Here is an 8,220-nt window from a genome sequence, read left to right as displayed (position 1 = left end):
TGGTAGAATTCCCCTGGGAAGCCATCTGGCCGTTGGCTTTTGTTTGTTTGGAGATTTTTGATGACTGTTTCATTCTCCTTACTGGTTATGGGTCTGTTCAGGCTTTCTGCTTCTTCCTGGTTCAGTTGTGGTAGTTTATATGTCTCTAGGAATACATCCATTTCTTCCAGATTGTCAAGTTTGTTTGTGTAGAGTTGCTCATAGTATATTCTTATAATTGTTTGTATTTCTTTGGTGTTAGTTGTGATCTCTCCGCTTTCATTCATGATTTTATTTATTTGGGTCCTTTCTCTTTTCTTTTGATAAGTCTGGCCAGGGGTTTATCAATCTTATTAATTCTTTCAAAGAACCAGCTCCTAGTTTCATTAATTTTTTCTATTGTTTTTTTGGTTTCTATTTCAATGATTTCTGCTCTGATCTTTATGATTTCTCTTCTCCTGCTGGGTTTAGGGTTTCTTTCTTCTTCTTTCTGCAGCTCCTTTACGTGTAGGGTTAGGTTGTGTACCTGAGACCTTTCTTGTTTCTTGAGAAAGGCTTGTATCGCTCTATATATTCCTATCAGGACTGCCTTTGCTGTGTCCCACAGATTTTGAACCGTTGTGTTTTCATTATCATTTGTTTCCATGAATTTTTTCAATTCTTCTTTAATTTCCTGGTTGACCCATTCATTCTTTAAAAGGATGTTGTTTAGTCTCCATGTATTTGGGTTCTTTCCAAATTTCCTCTTGTGATTGAGTTCTAGCTTCAGAGGATTGTGGTCTGAAAATATGCAGGGAATGATCCCAATCTTTTGATACCAGTTGAGACCTGATTTAGGACCGAGGATGTGATCTATTCTGGAGAATGTTCCATGTGCACTAGAGAAGAATGTGTATTCTGTTGCTTTGGGATGAAATGTTCTGAATATATCTGTGATGTCCATCTGGTCCAGTGTGTCATTTAAGGCCTTGATTTCCTTGTTGAACTTTTGCTTGGATGATCTGTCCATTTCAGTGAGGGGAGTGTTAAAGTCCCCTACTATTATGGTATTATTGTCGATGTGTTTCTTTGATTTTGTTATTAATTGATTTATATAGTTGGCTACTCCCACGTTAGGGGCATAGATATTTAAAATTGTTAGATCTTCTTGTTGGACAGACCCTTTGAGTATGATATAGTGTCCTTCCTCATCTCTTATTATAGTCTTTGGTTTAAAATCTAATTGATCTGATATAAGGATTGCCACTCCTGCTTTCTTTGATGTCCATTAGCATGGTAAATTATTTTCCACCCCCTCACTTTAAACCTGGAGGTGTCTTCGGGTCTAAAATGAGTTTCCTGTAGGCATCATATAGATGGGTTTTGTTTTTTTATCCATTCTGATACCCTGTGTCTTTTGATTGGGGCATTTAGCCCATTAACATTCAGGGTAACTATTGAGAGATATGAATTTAGTGCCATTGTATTGCCTGTAAGGTGACTGTTATTGTACATTGTCTCTGTTTCTTTCTGATCTACTACTGTTAGGCTCTCTCTTTGCCTAGAGGACCCCTTTCAATATTTCCTGTAGAGCTGGTTTGGTATTTGCAAATGCTTTCAGTTTTTGTTTGTCCTGGAAGCTTTTAATCTCTCCTTCTATTTTCAATGATAGCCTATCTGGATATAGTATTCTTGGCTGCATATTTTTCTCTTCTAGCTCTCTGAATATATCATGACAGCTCTTTCTGGCCTGCCAGGTCTCTGTGGATAAGTCTGCTGCCAATCTAATATTTTTACCATTGTATGTTACAGACTTCTTTTCCCGGGCTGCTTTCAGGATTTTCTCTTTGTCACTAAGACTTGTAAATTTTACTATTAGATGACAGGGTGTGGACCTAGTCTTGTTGATTTTGAGGGGGGTCCTCTGTACCTCCTGGATTTTGATGCTTGTTCTCTTTGCCATATTAGTAAAATTCTCTCCAATATACCTTCTGTTCCCCTCTCTCTTTCTTCTTCTTCTGGAATTCCAATTATTCTAATGTTGTTTCGTCTTATGGTGTCACTTATCTCTCGAATTCTCCCCTCGTGGTCCAGTAGCTGTTTGTCCCTCTTTTGCTCAGCTTCTTTATTCTCTGTCATTTGGTCTTCTATATAGCTAATTCTTTCTTCTGCCTCATATATCCTAGCAGTGAGAGCCTCCATTTTTTATTGCACCTCATTAATAGCTTTTTTGATTTCAACTTGTTAGATTTTAGTTCTTTTATTTCTCCAGAAAGGGCTTTTATATCTCCAGAGAGGGTTTCTCTAATATCTTCCATGCCTTTTTTGAGCCTGGCTAGAACCTTGAGAATCGTCATTCTGAACTCTAGATCTGACATGTTACCAATGTCTGTACTGATTAGGTCCCTAGCCTTCGGTACTGCCTCTTGTTCTTTTTTTTGTGGTGAATTTTTCCGCCTTGTCATTTTGTCCAGATAAGAGTATATGAAGGAGCAAGTAAAATACTAAAAGTATGGCAAAGACCCCAGGAAAATATGCTTTAACCAAATCAGAAGAGATCCCAAATTGTGGGGGGGGGGGGAGAGAAAGGGGATAAAAGAGGTTCAGAAAAAAAAAAGAAACAATTAAAAAGAAGAAAATGAATAAAGAAAAAATATAAAAAAGAAATATATATATATATATATATATATATATATATATATATATATTAGATAAACTAGTTAAAAAACGTTAAAAATGAAAAGGGTAAAAGTTAAAAAAAATTTAGCAGAAGAAGAAAAAAATAGAAAAAAAATTAAATTAACTGCAAGACTAAAGAATCATGGGGAGAAAGGCATGAGTTCAGTGCTTTGTTTTCTCCTCCTCTGGAATTCCGCTGCTCTCCTTGGTATTGAACCTGCACTCCTTGGTAGGTGAAGTTGGTCCTGGCTGGCTTTCTTGTTGATCTTCTGGGGGAGGGGCCTGTCGCAGTGATTCTCAAGTGTCTTTGCCCCAGGCGGAATTGCACCGCCCTTACCAGGGGCCAGGCTGAGTAATTAGCTGGGGTTTGCTTTCAGGAACTTTGTTCCCTGAATGCTTTCCATAGAGTTCCAGAGGACAGAAATGAAATGGTGGCCTCCCAGTCTCCGGCCCAGAGGAGCCAAGAGCTCAGGGCCCCACTCCTCAGTGTGCCCTCAGAGAATAGAGCCCAATTACTCCCGTTTCCCTGGCCTCAGCCAAGCTCCGAGCTCACCGAGCATGCGACCAGTTCAAGGTAACCCTGAGCTGAGAGCTCAATCCTCAGCTCTGTCTCTGTAGCCAGCTTCCCCATTCTAATACCTGCAAGCTCTGCAACACTCAGACACCCCCGATCCTTCTGTGACCCTGCGGGACCTGAGTCCACGCTGACCCCACGTGGGCTTCACCCTGGTTTAGCCTCTGGAGTGATGTCCCTCAGCAGAACAGACTTTTAAAAGTCCTGATTTTGTGCTCCGTTGCTCCGTCGCTTGCCGGGAGCCGGCCCCTCCCCCCGCGTTCTATCTTCCCGTCACTTTGGATTCACTTCTCTGCCAGTCCTACCTTTCAGAAAGTGGTTGATTTTCTGTTTCTAGAATTGCTGTTCTTCTCTTCAATCTCCCGTTGGATTTGTAGGTGTTTGCAATCTTTAGATAAGCTATCTAGCTGATCTCCTGCTACCTGATGTAGTCTCAGCCTGCTACTTCTCCTCCATCTTCTAAAAGAAGACCCTAAACATTACACTTTTAAAAACATTTTCACACCATCTTAGAGTATGATCCTGAGTTATAACTGTTATGTTTGCTGATGGTTTGTCACGCTGAGAGGTTTTGCCAGAATGATCAATTTATAATTGCTTCCAGAGAGTTGCTGTAATTATTTAGAGCTAACAGGCCATGTAGAGACAGTAAAATGTGTTAGGGGTGTCCCAGAGAAGAAAAATACAGGCAACAATCATCTTACCAGCTTTAGGATGAATTAACACTGCACCACAGGGTCTGTCACTTTCACTGCTTGGAATCTAATTAAATAAGGCATTAAATTAAAATAAAATAAACATTGTCCAAGATAGATGAAAATGCCTTTAATAAATAAAAATCCCTATTGTTATGATAAGGTTGTTCTGGCTTCGATGAGATGTAAGAGTTAGGAAGACAATGAGAGGGTGTCAGGAGGGAGTGCCAGGGGCTCTTGGGATCTCCAGAGTTGATCTCCTCCCTCCATGCTCTCCTTCCATCCCTCCAGAATTGTGTCCTTCAACATGCATGTGCTGGCATATCCTTCCATCCAGTTCTCCCCACTCATAGAATTCTGTACAGTAGCATATGTAAAATATATACTCATTTATACCATACTATAATAATATATTAACATAATTATAATAAAATAATGTGGGGCGCCTGGGTGGCTCAGTGGGTTAAGCTGCTGCCTTCGGCACAGGTCATGATCGCAGGGTCCTGGGATTAAGCCCTGCATCGGGCTTTCTGCCTCGCAGGGAGCCTGCTTCCTCCTCTCTCTCTACCTGCCTCTCTGCCTGCTTGTGATCTCTCTCTGTCAAATAAATAAAAAAATAAAATAAAATAAAATAATGTAATTGTATATTATGTACATACAAAATACAAGTTGTGTATTTTATGTATGTTATAGGATATAAATATAAAATTTGGGTACATTACATAAATTACATATCTATTATATATAGAGATAAAGTTTTATCTTTCTTTTATTTGTTATTTCTGTGCAATATCTATTTCAGGATCAGAATCCAGACCTGGAAAGGATGCCACAGGGATGCATATTTAACAGGTGTATTCAGCTGGACAGAAATTAAGCAGACTTTTCAAGTGAAAAGTAAATTATGTAGTTACATAATTATATATATCCAGGACTAGGAGCTGTTGTGCATTCATACACCACTGTTTTCACAAGGCAGCTACTGCTTATGCTGAAAAAAGTAGACAAAGATGAACTTATCAATAGGTAAGTATAGACCTTATCATTAATTCTTTTTTTTAAAGATCTTATTTATTTATTTGATAGAGAGACAGTGAGAGAGAGCATGAGTGAGGAGAAGGTCAGAGAGAGAAGCAGACTCCCTGTGGAGCTGGGAGCCAGTCCTGGGACTTAATTCTGGTACTCCAGGATCATGACCTGAGCTGAAGGCAGTCCTCCAACCAACTGAGCCACCCAGGTGTCCCCTTATCATTAATTCTATATCAATTGAGAATAAGACTTGGATGATGCCTGGGTGGCTCAGTGCTGAGCATCTGACTCTTGGTTTAGACTCAGATCCTGATCTCAGGTCATGAGGTCGAGTCTGGGGTTGGGCTCTGTGCTCACTGGGCAGTCTGCTTGAGATTCTCTTTTTATCCCCTATTCACACACCTCTCTCTCTCTGGTGCTCTCTCAAATAAATAAATAAAACTTTTAAAAAAAGAATAAGATTTATTAATGCTCCTGTTTTTGAATAAAGGGTCATTTTCTCTCAGTGTTAAGATTTATCAAGAAGTGACCTAAATCATACCACTTATATCATTGTAAGTTATTTTTACATGGTCTAATTATAAGTTACACCATATATTCTATCATATATAGTATATCAATGTTGTATATACATGTGTATGTCAGCATGTTAACAGAATGGGCAGTGTTACATAGTTTCTGTGCACCTTGCTTTCCCTCACATGGGCTGATCAAGATCTCACTCATTCTTTGCTGCTGTAGAGGATTCTTTCACCATCCTGAACGATTGAGAAGCACTGCTCTATAGTGCAAACAAACGACGATTTTTTTTTATGGCAGTGAGTCCCCAGAGAGCTTAGGTAGGAATTCCTGAGGGCAGTGCCCCAGGTTTCCTGGAAGCAACAAACACCTCAGACCCCATGCCTTCCCTCTCTCACTTAACCATGCCTGTCAGTCTACATCAGTTTACTTTTCCTTGGTGTCTCCTCTCTCCAACAATATCTGTGTCAAGATTAGAATCTGTACTTGACAAGGAGGTTGCTGGGGTGCATTTTTAGCACACTTACTTAATGTAAAAGAAGGAAGATGTGTTTTCTCTTATGAAATATAAATCAAATAACCCAGTTGGTTTGAAAACAAGGGCTGGATTAGCTGACAGAATTAGCTGGGAGACATTTTCAAAGCCTTGAATAAACTAACCCACAAGTCCAAAGTTTGATAAACATGCTTACAACAAATTAGCCACAATACACTCCACTGCCAAGTGTGTAAACCAATGATGTCAAATTTAAAATGTCCAGCAAACTATCTACTCTCCCAAAATCTTTCAGGGATGTATGGGCTCCAGTGTTTGAAGACTGCTGTCTTACTTTGTACTCACTTCCCAACAACCATGATTTGGGGAAGAGAATTCCTGGGCTTTGTGTCCTGGTGTGGTTTCTTTGCTGGGCTTATCACATAGGTGACTAAAAGTGGAATCTCTATTTATTATTAAACTGGAGAAAAAAAAAGGTACCTTTCATCATCTGGCCCCATCATGCTAGAGTCTCACTTCCTCCCATTATTCCTGAAATACCTGACATTCTCCTGGAGTAAAGTTATGAATCTTGGGACAAGCCAGTTTTTGTTTTTTTCCCCTGTCAATTCTGTTGGGTCTGTGGCTCTAGGAATGCAGGAGGAACAATAGAAATGACCATGGGGACGCCATCTTCCAGCCCCCTCCCCCCACTTCTTAACCCTTGACTCTCCCGCCAAAAGGATGTATGCCCAGGTCACGTCTCCATAGGTGACCCGATACCTATGCAGGAAACAGAAGTATCAGGAACCCCCCCCCCCCATACCCTCCGATCACCAAATACCTTACCATGTATGGATGTGAACCCATGCCCTGCCTTGGCCCTATAAAAGACCCTTCGCTGACTCCCTCCCAGCGCAACTTCCCCCACTCTACTTTCCAGAGTTGCGGAACCTCGCCCGAGGGTCCCCAACTCCTCCTGGCATGACTTTCCTGGCTCCCCTTCTCCTGAGCCCTGAAACTTCACCAGAGAGTGCCTTTAATAAATCTTGCCTTGTGCCTACCTCACCTGGTGTTGTTTACCTCGCCTGCAAAACTTTACAAATTCCATGTCATATCAGGAGATACTTCCTCTCCTGGAACATCCTTCCCACTCCTTCTTTAACCAGAAAGTGCCACTGAGTTTTGCATTTCGCCTTGGTGTTCACTTTTCCCTCCAGTTATAGGGACCTCTGTGTCCATGGGTGAGAGCACCTATGGTGCACAGTCCATTTCCTCTGCTCCATCCTGAGTCAAGCACAGGTAGGCTCAGAGTCCTGAAAATACCAAGGGGCTACCACCTTCTTGGTTAGAACCATCTTCACTTCCACCTGCTCTCACAGGCCGCAGTCTTTTATCCCTCACTGGTTTTGGAGCTATGGTGTTTTGAATGTGGAATTTGAGAATAACTCTTTCAAGTGCTCTTTGCTAAATGTTTGCTTTTGTGGGTGGTTTTTCACAACTGCTGGATGAGGCCTGTTATGTCTGAATTTTTGCATCTGAAAGACCACCAAGGAGCCAAGCACTGATACAATCACATGGGGGTTTATTTGACAATAAACTTGTCAAATAAAGCTTGGGCCCAAGTATACCTGACACAGCAGAGTAGGGACTTGGACCCCAAGCCAGATTACAGTCAGAGTTTTAAAAGGCAGAGTAGGGGTGGACTCGGTGGTGGGTGAAGACAAAGGGAGTTATGGATGATGTAAATCTCTAAGGAATTTTGGAAGCGAGGTCTCCAGGACCTGGAGGGGCTAGCTGTTGTTTGGGGAAAAGGTTATTCATTACCAATAATTAAAATCTTCTTGTGAGACCCTTTAGATGTGTATCAGTGGGTCATATGCTTGGGAATGATCGCTGACACTATCTTGGAGGTTTAGAGATAAAGTTTCACATTTCTTATCAAGTGTTCTTGTTAGTGAGATTTAGGTTTAGAAGAAATTTAACTTTATTTACATATCCTTCTGCCTCAGCCTCCTTCAGTTTTATGGTGGGGAGGGTGACATTAGGGCTTAAGGAACTGAGTTATTGCCTCTGGAAATTGTGCTATTGTTAAGATAGCTTCTTTGTTGTAAATCTCTAGGACATTGGTAAACCAAGGGAGACTCCTGTCTTGCAGGATTGTGATCTCTGCAAGTTAACTATTTGTTTTTCTTTTAGGGCAGCCAGGGGTGGCTGAGGAATATCACACATACTACCAAGGGGAGGGGAGTGGTGGAGAGGGGGTGCAAGGTGCCAGCCTCCGCTTTGCC

General features: G+C 41.1%; 1 long non-coding RNA gene across 1 annotated transcript; it reads left to right on the top strand.

Moving 5' to 3' along the window:
• Positions 1–3,556: 3,556 nt before the first annotated feature.
• On the top strand, positions 3,557–5,710 carry LOC125099637 (uncharacterized). The gene is made up of 3 exons (XR_007127303.1): positions 3,557–3,588; positions 4,709–4,932; positions 5,651–5,710. It is a non-coding gene; the product is annotated as an uncharacterized LOC125099637 (long non-coding RNA).
• The last annotated feature ends 2,510 nt before the right edge of the window (positions 5,711–8,220 follow it).

Source organism: Lutra lutra, chromosome 5 (assembly GCF_902655055.1).
Source record: "Lutra lutra chromosome 5, mLutLut1.2, whole genome shotgun sequence".
Taxonomy (NCBI): domain Eukaryota; kingdom Metazoa; phylum Chordata; class Mammalia; order Carnivora; family Mustelidae; genus Lutra; species Lutra lutra.
This window is presented reverse-complemented; position numbering and strand designations above follow the sequence as displayed.